Source organism: Canis lupus, chromosome 20 (assembly GCF_048164855.1).
Source record: "Canis lupus baileyi chromosome 20, mCanLup2.hap1, whole genome shotgun sequence".
Taxonomy (NCBI): Eukaryota; Metazoa; Chordata; class Mammalia; order Carnivora; family Canidae; genus Canis; species Canis lupus.
The window spans coordinates 54,061,365-54,086,665 of record NC_132857.1 but is presented as its reverse complement, the minus strand read 5'-3'; the positions used below and the strand labels follow the sequence as shown (position 1 = coordinate 54,086,665).

The following is a 25,301-nucleotide window of genomic DNA, read 5'->3' as shown; positions in this document are numbered from 1 at the left end:
TGGAAAACAGTATGGAGTTACCTTAAATAAGCAACAATAGCAATAGCATATGATCCAATTTTTCCACTACTAATGTTCACCCAAAGAAAATAAGAACACTAATTTGAAAAGATCTGTGCACCCCTATATTTATTGCAGCGTTATTTACAGTAGCCAAGATACGGAAGCAGCCCAAGTGTCCACTGAGAGGACTGTAAAAAGATGTGGTACATATATACAATGGAATATAACACAGTCATAAAAAAAGATGAGATTTTGCCCATTTATGACAACATGGATGGACCTAGAAGGTATCATGCTAAGTGAAATAACAGACAGAATGGCAAACACCATGTGATTTGAACTCCTATACACAAACTAAAAAAATATGTATAGATAAAATGCTGAATCAGACCTATAAGTACAGTGAACGGACAGTTGCCAGAGGGAAGCAGAATGAGGGATTGGCAAAATGCAAAATGGGGGAAGGGGAGTGGGAGATACAGACTTCCAATTAGGGAGTAAGTCGCAGAAATAAAAGGTACAGAATAGGGAATATGGTCAATGGTACTGTAATAGTGTCCTATGGAAGCAGCTACACTTATGGTGCCCATAGTAAAATATATAGAGATGTTGAACCACTATGCTGTACACCTAAAAATAACGTGACATTGTGGGTCTTAAAAATGTTGTCTACTCAAAATTTTAAAGAAAAAGGATATAGTAGATGCACACACATGCTGCAGTATTACTCAGCTATAAAAAAGGAGGAGATCTGAACATAGAGGGTATTAGGCTAAGTGAAAGATCAGAGAAAGACAAATACTACAGGATTTCACTTATATGGGAAGTCAAACAAATGAGCAAATAACAGAACAGAAACAAAATCATAAATACAGAGAATAAATCTGTGGTTCCCAGAGGGGAGGTGGTTGGGGTGGGGGGGGGAGGGCAAGACAGGTGAAGGTGATTAAGAGCTGCAAGATTCCTGTTATAAAATAATTCACAGGGATGAAAAGTTCAGCAGAGGGAATATAGTCAATACTATTGTAACAACTTTTTATGGTGACAGAGGGTGACTACATTCATTGTGGTAAGCATAGGATAATGTACAGAATTGTCGAATCACTATAGTGTAAACCTGAAACTAATATAACTGATAACACACGCTATAACCAATATTGTATGTCAACCTACTTCAATTAAAAACGTGAATTCCTTGCCTTTTCCCTTTGTCCTAATATAACATTATTATGGAATCTCTGAATTAGAAATAAAGTTTCCCCAATGAATGAACCTCTCCTGATCGCTTTCTCTAGATTCAGAACACTTTAAGTGATGGAAAAGCCGTTTTAACATTAATCAGCTTTTTGGAGCCCAAATTGGTCTCTCTGTAGTCTGCACACCTTGTCTTCCTCTCTGAAGTCATGCAAATGCAGCATACTTTTTTTTTTTTTTATTTCCTTCTAAAAACGTTAAGAATAATATGTAACTTGCTACGGTAAGCATGGCAGAGAACCAAGTGATAACCCCCTTCTTGGTCTCTGAAATTTCATAAAATATCATCACCCTGTTTGGATCTTTTTATATATAGTAATATGAAATGACATTTTCTTGTGTTTTCACATTTTTAGGTCAGTGACATCCTATCTCCTAATTAGTGTTCTGTTGCAGTTGTGTAAATGTAGACACATTCCCTTGGTGTTTTAATAATGCTTTGCTGAGAAGATTATTCTAAAATATTTAAAGGAAAACATTCCAGTTTTCCTCTTTTTGTTCCATTTTATTAAATTAATAAAAAGTTTAAATGTAGTGCTAGGATTGTGATACATCTACACACCCATTAAAGAAAAGAGGACTGTGGAAGTTTCAAAGCACTTCCACAAAGTCTTTGATACCGTTCTCATTAAGATGTGGCATCTAATTTCCGTTTCTTTGAATGGACGTAGAATGCAGTGGAAGTGAACCTCCACAAAGTCTGAGACCAGGTCCTAAAAAAGGCAGCGGTACTTCAACTTAGCTTTCTCTTGGGACATTAGCTGTTGCATTCCTGACCCTATACACTGAAGTGTCATGTAGGGGGTTCTGAGACATCGTTGCCAATTGAGGTGCTAGGCAGCAACCAAAATTAACCACAGGACATACCATACTCTAGATGGTACCAACTCTGGGCACCATTTGACTGCAACCTTTTGAGAAACATCTGGGTGAAAACAAACTAGCTGAGACCAGTCAATCCTCAGAACCCAGAGAGTATCATAGAAAAGCAATTTATTTGTGCTAAATCTGAGACGATTTGATACTGTGGACCTAAAAATATTTTAATGCCACATAGAGAATGAGAAAATATTTGATGCCATAGCCAAACCTAAAGTGTAGGTCTGTCACTCTAGAACTAAGATGTGAGCAGTAGTGCACGAGGCTAGTTTATTAGGAAAGAAGGGAATAAAGGAAAAAAAGAAAGTAAGAAAGTAAGATAGTTTGTGGTCATGATGAGTTGGTAAATGAGAACTCAAATAAAAGGGAGTAAATAGTTGTCAGAAGTTGGAGGAAATGAAACCCTTGTTATGCAGTTGTGTGAAGTTTAGCAAAACACCATCAGCCATTGAAATTTGGAAAATAAATATACTTAATGAACCGGATAATCTGCCTAAGGAAGTTTCCAGGCATAGTTCTCAACATTCCACCCGATTTCTCTAGCTGCTTGTAATAATAGGAGAGAAGAACTAAGGAAATCAGAATTCTTAAAAAGTAATTAAATAAAGAATTCAGGACTTGGAAATGAGAAAACATTTTATTTTTGAACCCAATTCCTAGATGGTAATCTATTGTCAAATCAGGAAATAGCTTTCAGGCAAAGATCAGATCCGGGACACTGCCAGGAAAACGTGGTCTAAAAATGACCTTTAAAGCAGTATGTAAGACGTCAGAAGGGTTTACGGTTGTGCCTCATATACCTTTTCAAGCAGATAGAAAGCTATCTAGGAATCTTAAGAGCATACTTCACATTATCTCTCAATAAAAAATTAGGGCTTCTGGTGCACTAGGTGGCTCAGTCAGTTATGCATCTACCTTGGGCTCAGGGTCCTGGGGTTGAGCCCTGCACCGGGCTTCCCTGCTCAGCTGAGAGCCTGCTTCTCCCTCTGCCTCTGCCTGCTGCCCCCCCCCTCCCCCCGTTTGTGAGGTCTCTCAGATAAATAAATGAAATATTTTAAAAAATAGGGCTTCTAATAATGTTTTAGGGCAAACTTTAGTGGGAGCTGAAGGTAAAGACTTCACCTCAAACTCTTTATGGGAGTGGCTTTTCTGTAACAGAGTGAAACCCAAAAAAGATTTCTTGAAAGAAATCCATAAAAATTTTAAGATAATCATACTAGCAGAAACACTACCAGATTGGACTAAAAGGAATAGCAATGGTGTGAAAAGAAAAGTATCCTTGATATACCCAAACTTCTACAGGAAGAAAGTAAGCAGAGAAGAGTATTCAGCTATAGATGTGGGTTACATTTTAGGCAAAGGAAATAAAATTCAAAGAGAAGAATAAGAACCATGGACAATTGTCAGCAGAAGTGTGCCCTAGTCAAAGAGATGTTAACATATGCTTGTGTGGATTTCAGATTTATAACAGATTAGTTACCTTCTATATCTCCTATTTTTATTTTCTGTTCTTTCCTTTTTCCCCCCCTCTCTCTTCTGTAAGAATATCTAACTTATGTTTCTCCAATCACTGTATTTTGGATGGGAGGTAGATCCTTCACTTCTTTAAGTCCCATGTATTCAGATCTAGAGAGCACTCAAGATGCTATTCCTGGAAAACATACCCAAAATCAATTGGATTTCATTTAGATGATAGTATCCTAGATATTCAACCTGAGACTGAAGGTCTACTAGGTAAGATTTTAGGAGGTTCTGCAGAAGTGAGCAAGTTTGTGTTGCACGTGAAAAGAAAGTAAATAATTTAGGCCCAAAGAATGAACCTAAAATCCTTCTATCAAGAGGTGTAACCTAATTCCCGTCCTTAAATAGTTGTAGCCTTGATGACTCACCTTTAGCAAATAGAATCTGGCAGGATGAGCTGGATGATTTCCAAGGATAAGTCACTTCTTAGTTCCAACTCTCAGCTTTTGGAATCCAGCTGCCAGGCTGTGAGGTGATCCAAAGCCAACAGAAGTCAGTTGTAGGTGTTTAAGCTGACCGCCACACCTAAGATCTCAGGTAACAATCAGTATCAACCACTACACGTGTGAGAAGCTTTCAAGGTGACTCATGGTTACTACGTGACAGCAACATAGGAGGACCAAAGAGCTAATCTCAGTCAACTTCCAGAACTGAATGAGATAAAAGTAATAAGATTACTGTTTTTTTACGCCATTAAGTGTAGTGTAACTTTCTTGTGGCTTTAAGTAACTGGACAGGAGGACACACACATACACACACACACTTATCTAGAACAGTCTCCAATGCGTATTAAAAATAAAAACAGCAGGAATGCATAGTATGTAACTATTGTTGTCTTTTATTTTCTAAGTATGTTGTTGGGGATTTTTGTTTCAGATTTGGTGACTAGGATATAAAGCTGAAGAACAAAAAGGGGATTTAATTATTTCACATTCAGAATAGAGCTGAAAACAACTGGGGTGTCATACCTTCTAGGGCTTATGTAGGAACAGCTGATGGCTCTGCTAAGCTAGCCACCTCTTCCTTATATGTCAGTGATTGGGAGGATTTGGGCAGGTATCCAAAAGTTATCTGAGACCTAGATCATAAAGTTAGAAATGGAATATTGGACCTTTTTCCTCCCTGCTTAGAGGAGAATGGAGAGGGTCTCTTCTCAAATCTCTTTCCCAATCCAAGTAAGAAGGGCTCAAAGAGATTTACTTGTAAATGGTGAGTGGCTAGCAAGAAGGGACAACTGGCATTTTTCCTCAAACTGGGCAATCTGCTTTTGCAATGGAGTTTATGACCTTTCTTCTTTACCTAGTTCAACAGAATGTAAGCATTTTAGAGAGGAGCAGAGGACAGGGAAAAGAGAGGACAGTATATCAATCTTTATTCTGGCAAGGATGTGTAAATATCCTGCGGGTTATATGGACACAAGGGAGGTTTAACCATCTTGTTGTATCCCCATCACTGAAGGCAGGAACTCCAGTACTAAACAAATGAGATATAATACGATATAGTGTAAGATGAGTAGTAAAGGAAATATGTAAAAATTCATATTGAGGCAATATCCACATTGTGAAAGTGGTGAAATATTGCCAGTTTTACTTGTAGAACATGCAACCTGTGTCCCCCAACATGTGCGTGCACACACACACCCCCCAAAAACACCATTGGCAAATTCGTTTCCCATACAGAGGACTTAGCCACTGAAACTGGAGAAACAGTAAGAGCCCCAAATATTTATTATTGGTCCTTAACAGAAAAAGGTTGTGAGATTTGGTCAAAAAATTGATATAACTCTGCCAACAAAAAGAAAACTTGAATGGCTGTATTAATATCAGACAAAGTATGTTTCCAAACAAAGAATACTGCCAAAGACAAGAAGGATCATTTAATAATGATAAGAGGGTCAATTTATCAACAGTGCATAAAAATCCTAATAGGTTATGTGTATAACAGAGTTCCAAAATATATGAAAACCTGATAGAAATATAAAGAAAAATAGGCAAATCTGCAATTACAGTTGGAGATATAGGAATCTTTCTCTGAACATTTGATAGAATATATAGACAGGAAATATGTAAAGATATTGAAAATATGTGCAGCACTATCAATCAACCTGATCTAATTGACATTTATAGGACACTCCACCCAGTAGCAGAACACACTTTTTTTTTTTCCCCCCAAATGCAATTCCTTTTTTTTTTTTTTTTTTTTAAATAGATATGCCATGTTTTGGGCCATAAAACAAATGCTTTAAAATAGCTTTAAAGTAAAGGTAAAGGTTTAAAAAATGCATTAAAATAGTCCACAGTATACTTTCTGGTCACAATAGAATTATAAATCAGTGAGAGACATCTAAAAAACTCTCTAAGTGTTTGGGAACTAAACACCACACTTCTAAATAAGCCCTCAAAATAGAGAAGAAGCAATGAAAGTAAAATCAGAAACTATTTTAAACTAAAAGTGAAAATATGACATACAAAAATGTATAGGTTGTATATAAAACAGTAGAGGAAATTTTTATAGCATTATATGCCTACATTAGAAAAGAAGAAACTTGTTAACTCAAAAACCTAAGCTTATACCAAAAGAAACTAGAAAAATTAATATGACCCTAAATATAATAAAGGGAATTTTTATGTGACAAATCAGGAAAATGGAAAACAAAAACAAAATAATATCACAAGCTAGTTTTCTGAGAGAACCTAAAAATTAATAAGCCCCCTACCCAGACTAACAGGAAATAAAAAGGAATTAATAAGAAAGGAAATCAGATAGTGATAGTGAGTCTCTATACATTCTACAGAAATTTAAAAAATATCGGAGACAACTTTATGCTCATAAATTTGGTAACTTAGATGAATAGACATGTATTTTGAAGGTCACATATCACCAAAGCTCACTTAGAATGAAACAGGAAATCTGAATAGCCCTATACCTATTAAAATTAAATTTTTGGTAAAAATATTTCTGCAAATAGTATTCCACGCCTAGATGACTTCATTAGTGAATAATACTGAACACTTAAGAAATAATACCAATTCTATATAAACACTTTAGAAAACTGAAGAGGAAGAAATTCTTCCTAGCTATGAGTCTAGCATTATCTTGACTTAACAAAAAAAACAAAAATAACATATAAGTACAGAACAATATACTTTATAAGCACAGATGAATAAATTTTTAAAAAAATATTTTAGGGCACCTGGTGGCTCAGTCAGTTAAGTGACTGCCTTTGGCTCAGAGGGTCATAATCCCAAGGTCCTGGGATCCAGTCCCACATCAGGCTCCCTGCTCAGTGGGGGAGTGTGCTCATCCCTCCTGCTTGTGCTCTCTCACTATCTCTCTCTCTCAAATGAAATCTTTTAAGAATAATAAGGGATGCCTGGGTGGCTCAGCACGTCAACCTGGAGTCCCAGGATCAAGTCCCACATCAGGCTTCCTGCATGGAGCCTGCTTCTTCCTCTGCCTAGGTCTCTGCCAATATCTGTGTCTCTCATGAATAAATAAAATCTTTAAAAAAATTTTTAAGGTAATAAATTATTTTGAGAGAGAATGCTAGAGCACTATCATGAGTGGCAGGAGGGGCAAAGGGAGAGGGAGAGAATTGCAAGAAGATTCCTTGCTGAGCACGGAGCCTGATGTGACTCTATCCCACCACCCTGAGATCACGACCTGAGTGGAAATCAAGAGTCAGACACTTAACCGACTGAGTCATCCAGGCACTCCCAATGAATGTATTCTCAACAAAATTTTAGCAAATCAAATCCAACAGTATATAAATATGAGAATACATCATGACCAAATGGGGTTTATTCCATGAATGCAAGGTTCATTTAATATTTGAAAAAAAAAATCAGTGTAATTCATATTAATAGACTAAAAAGGAAAAATAGTCCTCTAAATGTTGCAGAAAAGCATTTCAGAAAACGCAGCATAAACTCATGAAAAAAGTCCTAAAAGTAAGAACAGTAAGGAACTCCCTCAATCTGACAAACGTTATTTATGAAAACTCCATAGTAACATCATTGTGTTGAAACATAAATGTTTTTCCCCTAAGGTCAGGACCAAGGCAGGATACCCACTCTCAACACTTCTTTTCAATACTGTGATGGAGGATTTATTCAATGTAATAAGGCAAGAAAAAAAAATCCAGATTGAAAAGGAATAAAGCCATCTTTATTCTTGGATTACATAATAGTCTACAAAGAAAATCTCCATAATGTACCAAAAATGCTAATAGAATAAAGTTAAAAACACAAAATTAGGCCACTATAGATAAATCTATCATTTTTCTGTATAGTAGTGACAAGCAATTATAAATTGACATTATAAAAAAAACTGATAGTAGCATTAAGAATAGGAAATAATTAGGTATAAATTTGACAAAAGATGTGAAAAATTTCTACACTAAGGAGTACAAAATGTTTGAGTTTAAAGATGTTTTAAATTAGTAAGGAGATATAACTTCATTGATGAGAGGACTCAATACTGTTAACATGGCAATTTTACCCAAACTAATCTGCAGATTCAATACAAATACAGTGAAAATACAACAGTCTTTTTTGTAGAAAGCAGAAAAATGATAAAACATGAATAAACACAAAAGACTCAAAATAAAAAAAAAACTTTGAAGAATGAAGTAAGATAATTTATACTATCTAATTTCAAGATTTATAAGCTATAGTAACTAACTATGGAACTGTGTAGGATGGCCAAAATAGACATATATACAGTCAATTGATTTTTTTTTTTTTACAAAAATGTCAAGGTAATTTAATTGGGGAAATTACTATTTTCAACAAACTGGAACAATTTGGTAAGAATAACAAATACTTACATAAATAAAACCTTGACCTTTACTTACATTACATGATATACCATAATTGTGATTACTTTGAAATGGATCGTATGCCTAAATTCAAGAGCTAAGTTTATAAAATTTCTAGTAGAAAACATTGGGTGTTATCTTAGAAACTTTGGATTTGGCAAGGGTTTCTTAAATAAGACCTTTAAAGTATGAACAATTAAAGAATAAAATCAAGAAATTGCTCTTCAGAAGGAGAAGGCTTACATTCTTCTAATGCTACTGTTGTGGGGAACTAACTGGCTGGGAAATGGCAGTGTAGGAGGACTCTGTGCCCATATTGTCCCACTGATAGGAGTGTTATCTAGTTGCATCAGCAAAAATAACCTGGAAAGTGGCCCAAAGGGACTCTAGGGTGGCTCAGCAGTTGAGCATCTGTCTTTGGCTCAGGGCATGATCCCAAAGCCCCAGGACTGAGTCCCACATGGGGCTTCCTGTGAGGAGTCTGCTTCTCTGTCTTCCTATGTCTCTGTCTGTCCCTCTCTCTGTGTCTCTCATGAATAAATAAATAAAATCTTGGAAAAAAAAAAAGTGGCCCAAAGACTGGCAGAAGAAACTCTACATTGAAGGAGGTAGAAGAGTGAAGACTATTTGAGAGCAAAACAGACCTTGGCCATCTGTAGCCAGGCAGGATCTAGTGGTGCTATGGAGAAGGGCAAAAAGCAGATTATCACCTCGGGAGCCTGCAAAGGGAAGATGAAGCCCCATAATGTTTGGCTTTGAAAGCAAAAGGGGCTGAATCTCATGAGTTCTTGCAATCAGTGGAACTTAAAGCTTGGAATTTTGAAAATTGGCAGCCTCAGCTCTGGGCAAAGCCAGAAGACATTAGGAATCAGACTCCTCACTCTCTTGAGGAGACAACATGACAAACAGCCAGCAGAGATACAGCATGCAAGTATCAGTTGGAAAACACCAGAAGCAGACAGGAGAAAGTGACTTACTCATCTCAGAGCATGGTCCAGAGAGGTAGAGATCACAGGGAGACCCCTCCAGAAATAAAGGAGCACCATTTCTCTCACCTATGTCTCAGCATAAACACACAGCACCTGCAGGAACCAGTATAGTACCAACACTGGTGATCTGACTTGATTATACCAAGTTCTGAATCCCTATGCTTTGGTAGATCCACCTTCCCAGTCATGTTTGCCTCAGTTCCAGTGCTGTGGCCTTCCATCCCCAGAAGACCAACACAAACCTTACCAATGCTGCATCTGTACCCACAACTTTGGTGGGGCCCTGGTTCCAGTGGCAGTGGTGGCAGGTAATGTTTTGCAAATAGACCAGCATACACCTTGTTAAAAAGTGCCCCACATAGTAGGGGATCAATACTGCCCACAACAGGCAAAGAGAACCTCTGCAAACAACTGGGCTGAAAACAGCAGCAGCCAGGACTTGACAGCAGGGCACATGCAACACACAAAACAGGAGACACTGCACTGTAGGGCACTATAGAACCTCTTCTTCATAAAGCTATTACACTTTTGAGAGCAGGAGACATGGCTGGCTTTCCTAACAGAGAAACAGACAAACTGAGGAGACAGAGGAATACATGCAGCAAGAGACCGAGTGAAATTAATGTAAGTAATAATGTCAGATGGAGATTTTAAAGTAATGATCATAAAGATACCCACTAGACTTGAGACAAGAGTGGAAGACACTAATGAGACACTTAAAGAGATTTTTTTTAAAAAAGAGCCAATCAGATGAAGAATACAATAAATGAAATTAAAAATACACTTGATAAACAGCAGACTAGAAGAAGCAGGAAAATGAATTAATGGCCTGAAAAATGGAGTAATAGAAAGTAATCAAGCTGACCAAATGAGAGAAAAAAGAATTATGCAAAATGAGAATAGACTTAGGGAACTCAGTGACTCCAACAAGTGTAATAACATTTACATTACATGGATCTCAGAAGAAGAGAGAGAAAGAAGCTGAAAAATTTGAAGAAATAGCTGAATACTTCTATAACCTAGGAAAAAAAGAGAAAAAAAATTTGAAAGCAAGGGAAAAGAAGACAGTTACATACAAGGGAAAGCCCATAAGGCTACAAACATATTATTCAGCAGAAACTTTGCAGGGTATTCCAAGACATATTCGAAATGCTGAAAGGGAGAAGTCTGCAACCAAGAATATCCAGCAGGGCTATCATTCAGAAAACGAGTGATAAAGAGGGTCTCAGGCAAACAAAAACTAAAGGAGTTTATGACCACTAATCCAGCCATATAAGAAATATTAAAGGGGACTTTTTGAGTGCAGAGGAATGACCAAAAGTGAGAGTATAAAAATCTATAAGCACAAAAACCATAAAAATAAGTTTATCTGTAAAGATCAGTTAAGGGATTCACAAAATAAAAGGATGTAAAATAGGATACCATATGCCTAAACTATGGGGTGGGGATAAGAGCAAAGAACTTAGGGAATAAAGAGAAAAGAATCTAAGTATATCACTAAAGAAAGCAAACAACCTATGAAAGAGCAAGAGAAGTACCAGAGAAAAACTACAGAAACAACTACAAGTAAAAAAAAAATGGCAATGAATACATGGATAATACATATTAATACTTCGAATGTGAACAGACCAAACCCTCCAATCAAAAGACATAAGGTGACAGATTAGACCCAAAAACCCAAGAGCCATCTATATGCTGCCTATGAGAGATTTGTTTCAGACCTAAAGACACCTACAGAATATAAATTAGGGGATGAAGAAATATTTATCATACAAATGGATATTAAAAGAAAGCTAAGGTAGCAGTACTTATATCAGACAAAATGGACTTTAAAACAAAGACTGTAGGGATGCCTGGGTGGCTCGGTAGTTGAGCATTTGCCTTTGGCTCAGAGGTCGTGGTCCCAGAGTCCCAGGATTGAGTCCCACATCGGTCTCCCTGTAAGGAGCCTGCTTCTTCCTCTGCCCTTGTTGCTGCCTCTCTCTCTCTCATGAATATGTAAATAAAATATTTAAAACAAAGACTATAATAAGAGACAAAGGAGAAAACTATATAATAATGAAAGGACAACCCAACAAGAAGATAAAAATTGTAAATATTTATGCACCCAACATGGGATCACCCAAATAAATAAAACAGTTAATAGTAAACACAAAGGAACTAATCCATAGTAATAAAATAATAGTAGGGGACTTTAATATCCCACTTAAATCAATGGGCAGATTATTCAAACAGAAAAATCAATGAGAAACAGTGGCTTGGAATGACATACTGGACCAGATGGACTCAACAGATATTCAGAACATCTTAAAACAGCACAATACACTTTCAAGTGCACATGAAATATTCTCCAGAATAGGCCGCACATTGGGCCACAAAACAAGTCTCAACAATTCAAAACCACTGAAGTTATACCTGTGTCTTTTCTGACCACAATGCTATGAAACTAGAAATCAATTACAAGTAAATATCCATAAAGAGCAAGAGTCCATGGAAATTAAATAACATGCTACTAAACAATGAATGGATCAACCAAGAAATCAAAAAAGAATCCCAAAATTACAGAGAGACAAATGAAAATGAAAACAACTATCCAAACTCTAGGGTATAGCAAAGGGTGCTCAAAGAGGGCAATTTACAGTAATAGAAGCCACAAGATGCAAGAAATATTTCAAATAAAAAACCTAAAGGAGCTAGAACAAATGGACAAATGAAACTCAAAACCAGGAGATCAAAGGGAACAATAAAGATTAGAGCAGAAATAAATGACATAAAAACAAAATAATAGGACAGGATCAATAGGACAGGATCAATAATAGGACAGGAACTGTTCCTTTGAAAAGATCCACAAAATTGATAAACCACTAACCAGACTCACGAAAGAAAGAAAAAAAGAAAAAGAAAAAAAGGAAGGCTCAAAATCACAAAAGACATACAAACAACTGTAAGAGATTATGAAAAATTATATGAAAATTGGACAATAAAGAAGAAATGGGTAAATTCCTAGAAATATGTAACTTACCAAAACTGAAGCAGGAAGAATAGAAAATTTGAACAGATGGATTATCAGCCATGAAATTGAATCAGTAGTTAAACATCCAGTTGGGCAGCCCGGGTGGCTCAGTGGTTTAGTGCCACCTTCAGCCCAAGGCATGATCCTGGAGACCCGGGATCGAGTCCCACTTCAAGCTCCCTGCATGGAGCCTGCTTCTCCCTCTGCCTGTGTCTCTGCCTGTCTCTGTGTCTCTCATGAATAAATAAATGAAATCTTTAAAAAAATAAAATAAAAATAAAACAAAACCCAGCAAACAAAAGTCCAGGACCAGACAGCTCACAGTCACATTCTACCAAACACTTAAAGAGTTAACACTTATTCTCAAACGATTCCAAAAATTAGAAGAGGAAGGAAAATTTCCAAATTATTCTATGAAGCCAGTATTACCCTGATACCAAGGCCAGATAAAAGACATCACAAAAAAGAACTACAGGCCAATATCTCTGATGAACATACATGTAAAAATGCTCAAGGAAAACAAACCAAATTTAATACATTAAAAAAAATCATTCACCACCATCAAGTGGGATTTATCCTGGGATGCAAGGGTGGTCAAAAATCTTAATCAACATCCTATATCACGTCAATAAGAGAAAGGGCAAAAGCCATGTGACCATTTCAGTAGATGCAGAAAATATCATTTGTCAGAATACAAAATCTATTCATGATAGAAGCCCTCAGGAAAGTGGGATTAGAGGGAACACACCTCAACATAATAAAGGCCTTATATGAAAAACCCACAGAAAACGACATACTCAATGAGGAAAAACTGAGAGCTTTTCCCTTAAGATCAAGAAGGAGACAAGGCGTCCAGTCTCACTTTCATTCAACAGAGTACTAGAAGTCCTCTCCACAGCAATAAGACAATAAAATGAAATAAAAGGCATCAGAATTGGTAAGGAAGAACTAAAACTTTTACTATTTGCAGATGACATGATACTATACATCAGAAACCCTAAAGACTCCACCAGAAAGCTACCAGAACTGATAAATGAATTCTGTAAAGTCTCAGGATATAAAAATCAATGTATAGAAATCTGAGGAAGGGAGAGGGAGAGAAAAAGAAACCAAGAAATAGACTTTTTAACTATATAGAACAAACTGATGGTTACCAGACGGAAACCAAGGTGGGCTAAATAGGTGATGGGGATTAAGAGTACACTTGATCAATCTGGAATATTAAGCAATAGAAATGAGTGCTAATGTCGAACAAGAGACCTGTAAAATAATGTTCATAATTTTATTAGTTATAGCCCTAGTTTGTAAATAACTAAATACCAATTAGTTTCAGAAAGACACGGGCCATAAGAAAAATGAATGAATTCTCTAACATTAGGTATGAATTTGGGGTGTTTATGATTGATAGTTGTTACAACTGATATATCTACAGTGACCTATCAGTGTAACTGTTGATAAGGAGGGAGGCTACGGGGCGGGGGGGCGGGGGGGGCAGAGGTATATGGGAAATCTCTACCTTCCTTTCAATTTTGTTGTGAACCTAAAACAACTCTTAAGAAAGGTTTAAAAAAATGAACTACTGTTTACACAACAGCATGGATAAATCCATGGGCATAATGTTGAATGAAGGAATAGGGCTACAAAAAACTCATTAGGAGGCTACCAAAGGAACCTTCTGAAGTCCTGGAAATAATCTAGTTACTTGACTGTTATGTAAAATATGAAATTGTACACGTTTTTTGCCCTTTAAGTTGTATTAAAAAAACTGATTAAGTGTAAATCCTTACAAATGTAAACCAAAAACAATTTAGATACATATTTATGTAAAAAGCATCCACAGACTCGTAGATAGTAAATAGATGGATACACGCAGGCACCCTAATGGAATATTTCTGAAAAGATACACAAGCAACTAATCACAGTAAGGAATGGGAGCAATACTTGCTTTTCCTATTATTTTGTATCTTTTGGAATTTGTACCTTCTACATGTATTTCCTATTCTAAACAATTAATAAAGGTAGTGGAAGAAAACATTGAGAAAATATTTTGCTTCTGCTCTGGAGTCTGTTTAACTCGTATTAATGTGTTGGTTCTACAACCTAGGGAAACGATGTCTAGAAATATTTTTAAGTGACCTAAATATATATATGCAGAAAATTGTACAGAATTTGGTTTAGAATTAGAATCCTAAATTCTGGCTTTTAATCCTCAATATTCATGAATTTAAGAACATAATCAAGATTTTCAAATAGAACTGTTTCTCAATGAATTAATTACGCCGTTGAGTTCCTTTTTTCTCATCCTAAAATGTCAAGAACATTGCGGGGAAATAGGGAGACTGTAGACTGTAGGTTCTATTGTTCTATTGTTCCGAGACAGCTTTTCTGGTACAAACTGTAATAACTTTTGCTTTTCTATCAATTCTTTGAGCTCTCTTCACATCTTGCAGAAGTATAATTTGGGACATCATTTGGCCAAAAACTGAAGTAGCAGAATAGAATCCCGAAGTTTAAGAGAGCCTAAACATCTTTGTAAAAGGCAAGTTTGGAGAACTGAAATCATTGATGGATGTTAAGAAATTGCAGTACGTTGACCTTGGATTTATTCTCCAGAGAAGTTTTGATCAAACTGAAGAAGAGCACGTGAGTTTCTTCGCATTGGCTCCAATTTAGAGACTCCTGTCGATATGGCCTTTCCAGGGATGTTAGGCGCCAATGTTGAAACTGTACTTTAAAGAGCACCAAAGTTAAAATTCACAAGCTAAGGAACAACTTGTTTTCACAGCAATGAGAGCTGGCATGGCAAACACTTCTCAGTGGTGACTTACATACTTATTCAGTGATTTAGACTGCTTCTCTGGCACGGGTCAAATGGCATATTAACATGGGATATAATCCTTTCTCACTCTGTAGGCAATGGCTCAGTGTGATATTGGCACCATATTAAGCTTCATTAACCCTACAACACGTTGCCTTCTTACTCTTGGCACTCTCCTGCAGGCTGCAGGCAGTAACCCATGAGTAATCTGATTACCTACAACCGACTGTAGCCGCATGGAATGGAGGCTGACTACAGAGTGGAACACAATTACAGTCTTTTGAGATTCAATTAGAAAGCTGTTGGTAGAGCTTCGTTTCTGTAACTGGCTCCAATAACCCCTTGTGAACTGCACATTTCTTTAAGGGCTCATAGTAAATAATGAACTTAAAAAGCTTCACCTGTTCTTCATATGCCTTTTAGAATTTGTCCTGAGGTGCATAACAGACCAGGTTTTCAGTTAGAAACAATAAGTCTTTCCATAGACTCTGCGTGGATTATAATTTTTTTTAACCTTCTCCAAAGGGGAAATGTTATTCATCTCTTCCACAGAAGTACTTGGATTTTAGTCTTCCTTGTGAATGGACGCTTAAAAAAAATGCTACTTAGCATGGAGCTGAACATTATCAAAGGCTAATTGTCCTTTAAATAAAACTTGAGGTTAAGAAAAATTGAGGTTTGCCTTTGAAAAACCAAAATTAAGACAAAGATGTTCTAGACTGGATTATGTCATTCTGTGACATCTCAAACATCAATTACACCGGATATACATATCCATAAGATGTCATTCTTTGCTCACTGGTGATCTGAATTTCTAATTGCACATTTAAAATGAAATGGTTTTAAAAAGCATACTTGGAAGAAACACATTAATTAGAAGGTATTTCGTGTATATTAGAATGTATGTGGTAAAGGAGTGTTTGTCTACTGAAATAATTTTGCCCATGAACTTGCCTCGTCTTGCTTATTACGGGATTTGCTTTTTCTAGTTTGAGAATTCTAGAATTAGTATTAATTTTAGAGAGACTTGAGCTTGAATCCTGGCTTTGCTACAATCTAGTAGATCCTTAGTTTTCCGAACCTCAGTTTTCTCTATTTTGAAAAAGGGAATAAAAAATACCTTATGAAAGTGTTGTTGCAATGATCAACATCACATGATGAAGGGAATGGCACAGGGCATGGTGTACAGTACACACTTAACAGTGCTTTACTTTCTAACTAAATTTCTAGATCTCATGGAATGGTCACTGGCTTATTGTGAGTTCCTATCTGTTTTTACCACTATGTATAACAATTATCTGGCATAAAAACATCTATTTTTATGCCATGAAACCAGAGAATCGTCACTAATTATTGAAATGCATTACTTATAGGCATTTATTTGAATCCCTGAGTTTCAGTGGTATCTGAGTTTCCTTTTATTCTCATGGTCTTTTTCTTCAAAGAAAATGTGAATATGCAATCAATTCATTACACTCAACCAAGTTTCAAAAAATTCAAGCTAATACTCCAGACTAATGCCAGTTCCTTGTCCTCTGTGAGGTGAATGCCTGGAGTCTGAACATGAAAGCATTTTCACATCTGAAAGCTGGATGGTTATAAATGCTCAGAGTATACGAAAATCTCTCCACTTGACTCTGCAAGTAAACAGCTAGTAAACTGCTGAATGCTAAACACTTCCTTCATAATGGTGGAAAGATAGGACTGAGGAAATCACTTTCCTCCCATGACTCTGTAGATTACCATGTGCCCAATGAATACACACTGCAACTGAGGAAGCAGTACGTATTTGATGACCACTGGTGTGGGAAGCCATGTCACCCATTAGCATCTATGAGTCAGACAGCTTAGTTAAGTCTAGTCATCACTTACAATAATTTAATCAGACTAGCATTGATCTATCTTGTGGCCTAACATGACATACCTCACTTTAGCATTATCCATAATGAGTCACACCATGTCAAAGGAGCTGGTCAAGCTTAGCATTTGTTATTAATCACCAAGATTTTAGGAATAATTTTTCAAAGTTTCACTAACACATGTTGCTAGATTTCTATTATAATTAACTATAGTTGGCTCATTCATACAGGAGAGCCAAATGGAACTCAGATTCCAAAGTGTCTTGTCTCAATCTAAACTACTTTTCAAAGAATAATCCTAAGGGTAGCACTGGCTACATCACCTCGTATGGATAGGTCTGGAAGAATGGAAAGCTGGTGTATGTTGGTTTATTTATTTTTTACTCTTATTTTTCATTTAGCCCCTAGGCATGTCTATATCACCAGTAGGAAATATGGATCCATAATAGTTCAGATGAAAGAAATGGAAGGTCTTATGGGGTTGGTTTTAACTTTTCAAGCGTAAGATAAAATAAGCTCTTTTTAAAAAGTACAGAAACTCAATTTGTAGATTGTTTGGTCAATACTGTTCATAACTTTCAGGAAAGCACTGCAAGTCTTTTTTTTTTTCTTCTTCTTCCTTTTTGGATCTAAGCCTGGAGGAAAATAATCAACAAAACAAAGCTTGGCAACAAATTATTATTCTCACTTGTTCTCACATGCCCGCCCCCTTTTAAAAAAAAAACCTATTCCCTCCTCCATAGCTAAAATTCTATTTCCCCTGCCTAGACTAACAGATTTCATACTTTCCTGCCTCCAGTATTTGTACTTCCTACCCATCCTCATTTCTCCTGTCCACGTATTTTTCTTTCCATATTGATCTTCTTTGAAAATGCCACCAGCAGCCTCCAGTTGTCTGTTCTTGTTCTTAGGCCAATATCAGCTGATTCTTATGCTTCCTTCACCCCATACACTGACTCTAAAAATATTAGCAAATCAGATTTTACAGAAGCTTTTCATGGAGAGAGAGAGAGTATAAAGTTAGAGTATACACATAGTCAAATGGCCCCCAAATGCCCTCTAAACACGTCTGCTCTTCTTCTGAAGTTCCTCTTCTCCCAGGCACTACACCTCATCTGCTCCTTATTTACAAAACTTTATCTCTTCTCCCATTGCATCCCCACTTCTTACTCTGGCTCAGCAAAACAAAGCATCTGCCTCAGCATCTGTGCTGGGTGGAGATGGGGGTAAGAGTAGTGAGACCAATTTATTTCACTGTGAGTCACACATGCATATTTCATCTAATCTTCACAACACACCAAATGGGGCATCATAAAGGTTCAGTACCCAACACCAAAATTAAGCAGCATAGCTCAGAGATGGACCAGGTCAGGCTACCTCTGAAGCTTTGTCATTGCTACCAAACTAGTATGAGGTAATTTTAGGTGATAGTTAAGCTTTTAAATATTTTGGTAATTATATATTCATTGTAATAGACATTTAAAATAGAGTACAACACACATGATTTTACAGATACTATTGCTTAATTTAACAAAAACAAGTGGGGTGATTCAAATTTGTTTTCACAAAAATTATTAATGGATAGTACAGGTACCCTACAGATGTGGGTATGAACTAAATAAAGTTAAGGAAATACTAGATGACTATATACTTTCTAGTTCTGCCAACTACTCTCTGTGAATCTCCATACAATATTAATTTGATCTCTGTGCTTCTGTGCTACCTTCTCTAAAATGTTCACTTTGCCTTAGGTCTCCTTGCTAATATCCTGTTTAAATGTATTCCCTTCACACACATTCCTCAGCTGACCTGACCTTCTGAAGATCTGCAGCCATACAGTGACGTGGCACTGAGTGGAGTATGTTTTGGGGGGATATTTATTCATGTGTTTGTTGCATTTTATTTACCTCATTATCTGGGACTTCCTCACTTATTATCCTTATAGCTCTCTTCCCCACAGCACTTGACTTAAACACAGGAACCTAATAGAAGGTATTAAATAAGTAAAAAGACTAGGTTCAAATCCCACCACCTGCTCACTAGTTTTGGGACACAGAACAAAATTTGAGCCTCTTTGAAGATTATAGAACTTGTGAATTTAACATGAATATAGTATCTTACCAGAGAGTCAATACACATTAGTGCTTTATGTTTCTACCTCCAATATTTTCCGAATAAAAAAATGTGCAGAAAAGACTGACATATTATTTAAGCTTGACTTCTAATTGTTACATACTCTTGCATATAATTCAGGTATTATTCGGATAAATAATATTCAACAAAGTATCCATTTGCCCAAAAGCTCATAAAATTTATATTAGGATTTTTGGATTGGATGCATGCGACTGAATACCAACTCAAACTACTATAAGAAAAAGAAATCCTAAAATTGAGAGAAAGAGTATGAATATTTATGGTCTCAAGAAACTACAAAGTCCCAGGGTTAGAATTTGGTTCAGACATAGCCCACTTTAGGATGCATAGGTAACGTCACCAGACCTCTGTTTCTCTCCATCTCTTTCCCTCGTGTTAACTTTATTCTTAGGCAGTTTGTCTTCATAAGCAGCACCTGACCTACCTGCCTTTTTAACTAATATCCTTAAGATGGGAGCTTCTCAATTAGCATATGTCTCAATTCCTTAGTGCTAAAAGGTTCTTACTGGCCTTTATTAAGTTACATGCCCCACCCTAGAAAAAAAGAGCTGTGTCTAGTATGTTAGGTCACCCTAATTGCTTACTGGCCCAGGGTTTGGTAGAAGCAGCCGACAGTCTCATCAGTTCCAGAAGAGAATGGATATGGGACAGACATGGGGGTGGGGTGGGGAACAATGATACTCTGTCCAAAGAAAAGAAATCTAGAATGAACCCAAGCATTCTAGGACTGGTGTGACACATATTCTTGGTGCTTCACTCCTATTCTTTCAGGGTCCACTGTTCCAAAAACATGCTAACAGCATCTTGTAGCCCTTACCTTTACCTCCACCCAAGGTTTTTCTTTTGGCCTGGCCAACCTACAGGGCAAGAAGGCAGTGAGGGGGGTTGTCCAGGGGAACATCCTTCAACCAATGACTCAGGAAGAGGGGGTAGATATAGACCTCAGCATCCTCTCTCCTCTGTCAAGATATTTTGGAGGCATGGTTTTCACTATCTCTCAGAATTCCCTAGTAAGACTGGATACTAGTTGCCCTAGTAGTAACCTATTTGGTAACATGCCATTTATTGGCTTCTTTTTCCTTCCCTGGCTCACCTTTCCATTTTTCTTCTCCCTAAGATAAGCTTCTACATTATTTATGCATACCTCCTGATGTTGGGGTCTGCTTTTGGGGGGAATCCAGTCTTCACCACCACTCCAAAAAATCTAGTAGGAAATCTCTAGTCATTTCCAAACTTTTCTGGGTAGAATTTTCTCATGGCAATTAATCTCATGAAGACTGAATAGTTACATTGGGATGCTTATTTTATCTATGATATACGAATTAAAAAAAAATCTAGATGAGTGAACATAATGGCTGAGAATACATTAGATGGGATGCAAGTGGGGGACAGTAATACTTTTTTTCCCTTTTACCTTTCCTTCTGATTGAAAATTTCTTCCTTTTCTGTCATGCTAAGGGTATGTAAGATTTATGAAACAATTTTAAATCAGGCTTTAAAACACTTTATAAAGAACAAAGGTGGAGATTTCAAGATATACCACAAAGCTGTAATAATCAAAATAGTATACTATTAGCACAAAAACAGACATGTGGATCAATAGAACAGAGTCCAGAAATAAATCCACACTTACATGGTTAAAATTAATCTATGACTGAGGAGGAAAGAATGGGAAAAAGTCTCCAACAAATGGTATTGGGAAAACTGGACCACTTTCTTACACCATCAACAAAACTAAGCTCAAAATGCATTAAAGACATAAATATGAGGCCTGAAACCATGAAATTCCTAGAAGAAAACATAGGCATTAATTTCTTTAACATCAGCTGTAGAAATAATTTTCTATGTAGGTCCTCTGAGGCAAGGGAAACAAAAGCAAAAATAAACTATTAGGGTGACACTAAATACTTCTAAAATACTTCTCTGCACAGAGAAGAAAACCATCAACAAAATTAAATGACAACCTACTGAATGGGAGAAGACATTTGCCAATGATATACCCAATAAGGGGTTAATATCCAAAATATATGAAGAACTTATACAACTTAACAAGAACTACAACACAAAAAATATGCTAAGCAATCCAATTTTTAAACATGGGTAGAATACATGAGTTAACATTTTTCCAAGAAAGCCAACAAACACACGAAAAGATGTTCAATACCACTAATCATCAGGGAAATGCAAATTCAAACCACAATGAGATCTATACTTTACACCTGTCAGAATGGCTAAAACACACACACACACACACACACACACACACACACACACACGAAATAACAAGTGTTGGTGAGGATCTAGAGAAAAAGGAATCCTCATGCACTATTGGTGGGAATGCATGTTGGTACAGCCACTATAGAAGAGTATGGAATTTCCTTAAAAAAAAAAAAAAAAAAAAAAAAAAAAGGAATTACCATATGATCCAGTAATTCCACTACTGGGTATTCACCCAAAGAATATGAAAACACTAATTTGAAAAGATATATGCCCCCCTATTTTATTTACAATAACCAAGATATGGAAACTCAAGTGTCCATCAATAATGAATGGATAAAGGTACACACACACACACACCTCTCACACAATGGAATACTACTCAACCATAAGAGAACGAAATCTTGCCATTGCAATAACATGGATGGACCACAATGCTAAGTGAAAAATAATTCAGAAAAAGACGAATACCATATGATTTCACTCCTATGTGGAAAAAATAAAACAAATGAACAAAGAAAGAAAAGAGACAATCAAAAAGATTCTTAAATAGAGAGAACAAACATGCTTTCCGGAAGGGAGGTGGGCAGGGGTAGAGGGATGGGTAAAATAGATAAAGAGGATTAAGAAAATAGTTATCTTGATGAGCACTGAGAAATGTATACAAGTTTTGAATCATGTTGTACACCTGAAACTAACAAACATATGTTAATTATACCTGAATAAAGAAAGAAAACACTTGGCTCAAATGGAAGCTCAGTTTTCAAATCTAATGCAAGAAAAACACAATCACTTTTATCATTCTAACCTGTCACTTGGCAGCAGTTTACCCTTTGATCCAATAAATTTCTACAAATGAGATATGCGGAAAAACAAAAATCTTACTTATATTGTCAGTAAATATGATGAAATTCTTGTTATCAAACACAAGTAGAGAACAGTCTCCATTCTCAAGGAAAGTTAATCTAGTGGCAAGAAAAGCCTGGATGAGTAAAGAGTACAGGGAATCTGAAAATGTCTGTGAAGTTTGTATAAGAAAACACTTTTGGAGTTTGGGAAATGGAAAATCAAGATGGTCAAGAAAGCAGGATCAATGTTAACGTGGACACAATACCGTCAAAAACATATGTTCTGGCAAGCACTAAATTGATTGATTTAGCCAATAGGGCTTAATTAAGAAAGACCTTTTCCAGATGTCCCTTACTCATGCAATTTGCATATTGGGGATTTTGAAATGTTGCTTTTCCATCATTTGCATTTGGGTGCTGGGAAGGGATAAAGGGGGGAGTAAAGTTAAAAGGAAGAATTCATGTCAAAGATTTGAGGGAAATCTATGAGGTTGGTGACCACACTTGTAGCTCCTTCTAGGTCCCTTGTGGGTTCTTCTTCTCATGAGCCTATTAATGTTGGGGTATTTCCTACTTTAATGCTAGCTCTTTTTTTAAAAACTGAATTACAGCTTTGATGATCCCATTTATCCCAGTGTCATTAATAATGATCTATATGCTGGTTACTCCCCAATTAACTCTTCAGCCCAGAGCACTCTTACATGAGCTAGAAGACTGAATTTATACAACTGCTTAATCAAAATCTCTACTTCTAGGTCTAATATACCCTCAAACTTAACATGTCTAAGACTGAAATTGTCTTCTTTCCCATAAAAAAAAAAAAATCTATAAATAGCCTTTCTCAACTCAGTTCATGGCAACTCATCCTTTCAGTTGCTCAGCCCAAAAACCTTGGAAGTCATTCTAAAATCTTTTCTTTCATAACCACACATCCAGTCCAACGTGAAATCCTGTTGGCTCTACCTTCATAATATACACAGATCACTTCTCACCTATCTTAATTATTACTATTCGAGTCCAAGCTGTCATCATTTTTCATCTGGATATTGTATTTGCCTTCTACTGGCTTGAAGTCTTTTATCCTTCTTTTACCTTGAGATTATTGGTAATCCTCAAGTCATTGCTCTGCTCCAAACACTGCTGTCTCATTTCTCTCAGAACAAAAACAAAGGCTCAGAGTGGCCTAGAAGGCCTTATGTGATTTGGCGTCCTGTCACCTGTCTGGCCACTTGACCAGTCTGCTCAAGAGCATGGCTTCCTTGACGTTCCTGGAGCCTGACCAGCCCTGTCCTGCTTGAGGAACGTATTTGTGCTATTCTTTCTGCCTTTCATGTTCTTACTCCAAGTATTTTTTTATGTTATTTATTCATGAAAGACACACACACACACAGAGAGAGATAGAGAGAGAGAGGCAGAGACACAGGCAGGGGGAGAAGCAGGCTGTATGCAGGAAGCCTGAGGTGGGACTCGATCCTGGGATCCCAGGATCACACCCTGGGCCGATGGTGGCACTCAGCCACTGAGCCACCCGGGCTGCCCCACACCAAGTAGTTTTTGACTCAGTGTCTTACCTCCTCCAGCTCTTTGCTGAAATACTACTTTCTCAACAAGGCCCTGACCACCTATGAAACCCACTGCAATCTATAGGCAGAGTCCTCTCTCCATCTTATTCCCTGACACTTCCTTTATTAGTTCTGTATTGCTGAGTAACAAATTACTAACAAATATAGCGACTTAAAACAGTGAATTTATTAGCTCACGGTTCTCTATAGGTCAGAAGTCTGGCACAGTTTAGCTGAGTTCTCTGCTTAGGGTCTCACAAGGCTGACATTAAGGTGCTAGCCAGACTGGGCTCTTGTCTGGAGGCCCTAGGGAAGAATTCACTTCCAAGCTCATTCACCTTGTGGGCGGAATTCTTTGCAGTTGTAGAGCTGAGGTCTCCATTCTTCACTGGCTGTCAGCCAGCATCCTTGTTTTCAGTTCCTAAACATCCAAAAGACCTCCTGAAATCTTTTTCACACATGGCCCTCAATCTTCTAACCTGCAATGGCATAGTGCATCCTTATTATACTTCAAGTCCCTCTGACTTCCCCTCTGCCCTCGCCTCTGATTTTAAGAGCTCACGAGCCCAGCGGAACAATCTAAATAATCCCCGTTTTAAGGTCAATTGACTAGTAATCTTAAATGGATCTGTAAAGTCCCTTTCACCATGTAATGTAACATATTCATGAAATCCATAGGGAATATAGGTGATGGCCAAAATTCTGCCTACAATACCCAAGCACCCAAAACTATTCCTTCCTGGCATGTAGTACAGATAAATGATTATGTGGCAGCAGACACCTGAATTAGAGATCTTATTTGCAGAAAGTTGAGTTTTGCCTATTGCATTTGGAAGAAAAGCTTCTGAATCCTTCCAATTTGGATGTATTGGAATGTGAAAAATCACTTATGTTTGTTTTGGTCTTTGAGGAAGAAAAAAAAAATCAGGAAATGAGAGAGGAAAAATGGTAAATTGAAAGGATCAAGGTTGGGACAGAATAAGAGAATGCCCAAGGCCATGTGCATGGGAGCCTCTGACTTTTCTGTTTCACACAAACGGAAAATAGAGATTTTTCACCTTTGTTAATATTGTCAGTTTTAAGACTCTCACTCTTGTGTGCCAGATGTGTTTTTCCAGGCTCTTAGAACTGTAATTGTTTAACAAACCAGATACCCTTAGAGGTTTGCTTGTACCTACAGACACATTCTGCCTGTAATAGGAATTCTGGTAGATGCAGCAAGTCCACAAGCGTGGCCAGGTACTGGGAGGCTTGGGATGAAATTCATGGCTTTTTCTCCTTAGCAGTAACATATTACCATTTTATCTTTATTATATTAAAACATAAGATATTTGAACTTAAATATGAGAAGTTACTTCATTTCCT

At 36.9% G+C, this 25,301-nt stretch overlaps 1 long non-coding RNA gene across 4 annotated transcripts in view; it reads right to left on the bottom strand.

The window, feature by feature from the left end:
* LOC140611970 (uncharacterized) overlaps positions 1-25,301 on the bottom strand; it is a 132,440-nt gene that overhangs the window by 87,675 nt on the left and 19,464 nt on the right. For 2 of the 4 annotated variants that reach the window (XR_012013325.1, XR_012013324.1), the window contains exon 2: positions 24,275-24,415. This is a non-coding gene — a long non-coding RNA (uncharacterized lncRNA). Of the gene's footprint in view, positions 1-24,101; positions 24,416-25,301 lie in introns of those variants that run through there. The other 2 variants (XR_012013322.1, XR_012013323.1) reach the window with 2 other exon arrangements.